The sequence below is a fragment of the Phacochoerus africanus genome, chromosome 3, assembly GCF_016906955.1.
Source record: "Phacochoerus africanus isolate WHEZ1 chromosome 3, ROS_Pafr_v1, whole genome shotgun sequence".
NCBI classification, from domain to species: domain Eukaryota; kingdom Metazoa; phylum Chordata; class Mammalia; order Artiodactyla; family Suidae; genus Phacochoerus; species Phacochoerus africanus.
Window position 1 is genome coordinate 59,266,387 of NC_062546.1, and position 2,316 is coordinate 59,268,702.

The 2,316-nt window shown below is 42.9% G+C and overlaps 1 pseudogene; it reads left to right on the forward strand.

The window, feature by feature from the left end:
• The first annotated feature begins 1,247 nt into the window (after window positions 1-1,247).
• Window positions 1,248-1,641, forward strand: LOC125121904 (40S ribosomal protein SA-like; annotated as a pseudogene).
• The last annotated feature ends 675 nt before the right edge of the window (window positions 1,642-2,316 follow it).

The window sequence follows — 2,316 nt, forward strand, 5'->3', positions numbered from 1 at the left end:
AGTTGCAAAGGAACATTCAGAGCACCCTAAGCCACTGGAAGTCTGAACATTCTTTGAGTGTAGTGGGAATGAGGGGATTGACTCTGTAAACATATTAACTCAAGGAGTAACCTCACTATCTCCAAACTGCTGTGACGCGAAGGCTGCCCTGGAGGAGTGGCAATTCAGAAAGGAAGATCAATTAGGAGACACCTCTAGTACTTGGGAGAAGAGATGGTCATGTTCTTAAACGTTTTATTTCCTTTACATATTCATATTTTAAAAATTTTCTGAAATATACCTGTATTACTTTCAATAAGAAAATAGAATGCTTTAGATTAAAATAATTTGTAGATTTAAATGTTAAAAAGTGCCTAGAGGAGTTCCCGTCGTGGCACAGTGGTTAATGAATCCGACTAGGAACCATGAGGTTGCAGGTTCAATCCCTGCCCTTGCTCAGTGGGTTAACAATCTGGAGTTGCCATGAGCTGTGGTGTAGGTTACAGGCGCGGCTCGGATCCCCATGTTGCTGTGGCTCTGGTGTAGGCCGGTGGCTATGGCTCCGATTCAACCCCTAGCCTGGGAACCTCCATATGCCTCCAGAGCAGCTCTAGAAATGGCAAAAAGACAAAAAAAAAAAAAAAAAGTGCCTAGAAATTAGGAAATTAAAATGGTGCTGTATATCAAAATATTTTCCCATTAGTCACTGATTCAATGAACTCAAGATTTCTTATAGCATTTCTTATGGCTGAGGTTACTTATTTCCCTTATATTTGCTTTTGTTTTCTTATTTGTGGATTGATTTAATGTGTTTGTATGAGCGAGAGAGAGAGACATTTGTTTTGTTTCAAAGTTTCAAATTTAAGTTTTTTTTTTTTTCCTATCCAGAGAGGGTCCATACAGGCATTTTTCTGTTTTCCTGTGATAAGGGAAACTTTCATGATATCTGGAACACTTGATGTCCTGCAAATGAAGAAGGAGGCTGCCCTTAAGTCCTTTGCAGCAAGGATTTACTTAGCCAAGTAAACTTAACTTCCAAATGGAATAGTATGTGTACAGAAGGAAAACGAAAGGCTTTTACATCAGAAATTTTAAGAGAACCTGGATAGAGTTCTGCTGGCAGCTTGTGGCATGGTTGTCACTGAAGACCCAGTTGATATCAGTGTCATACCTTTCAGAAACTCTGGTCAGTAAGCGCTACTGAAATTTGCTGCTGCCCCCGGGGTCAGGCCTACTGCAAGCTGCTTCACTCAGGAAAGTAATAATAGATGATTTATTTCAAGGCAGCCTTCCGTAAGCTGAGATGTCTGGGCGTTGCTGATCCCAGCACTGACCACCAGCCTCTCATAGAGGCCTACCGCTGCTCTGTTGTCAGACAGACTCTCCTCTGCACGAGGAGGTCACTGTCACCCCTCGCAAAGGCGAGGGAGCTCACTCAGGGGTTGGAGGCAGTGATGCTGGCCTGGGAGGTTCTGAGCATGCACCGCGACACCATCTCGCGAGAACACCCCCAGGAGGTCAGGCCTGCTCTCTGCTACTACAGAGATCCCGAGAGCAGGCCGCCGCCGAAAGGCTGTGCCCAGGGAGGAATTTCAGGGAGGATGGACGGCTCCAGCTCCTGAGTTTACTGCTCCCCAACCCGAGGTTGTAGCTGGCCCTTGAAGGCACGCTGGTTCCCTCTGTGCCCAAGGAGCCCTTTCCGATTGAAGCTTGGCCTGCAGCTTGCTGTGGCTGTGACGGTAGGAACTACCACGAAGTAGTCTTAAGCTGTTCTGCTATAGGCTGTTTAACAGAAAATGGAAATAAATTGATGGCAAATAAAGAGTTTATTTAAAAAAGTGAACTCAAGCAAAATAGCCCCTCTAGCAACTATGGGTAGTCTGAATGAATTGCTATAGAAGTCACTCTTCCCCAAACTCCCTGTTTATCGGGTCACTTATTAATGTTTGCTTTTTAGATATTATGTCATTCAGATTAGACAGATGTCTGACTCAATAGCTGGGTTTAGAAGTTTAGCGCCTTTATGAATACTTGGAATAATAATGTGTGATTTGCTTGTGTTGATTGGTAGCTAGGTTTTGGCTCACCTATCTCCCTTTCTAGAATGAAAACTGCTTTCAGTCTTTGTCTTATTCTTGTACCTTGAACAACACTGAGTACAAAGTGCCTGGTTCAATAAGTATGTTTTGGCCCACTGAGTTACCGTTTTGATATTAGAAAATTGCTTTTGAAAATATACCTTGTTTTGAAACAAAGCTATGGGTTTATTATTTGGGCTTCAAAGTATAGAAAAGTAATAACTACTGCCAGAAAAAAAGATGCCTCAAGGAATATAGA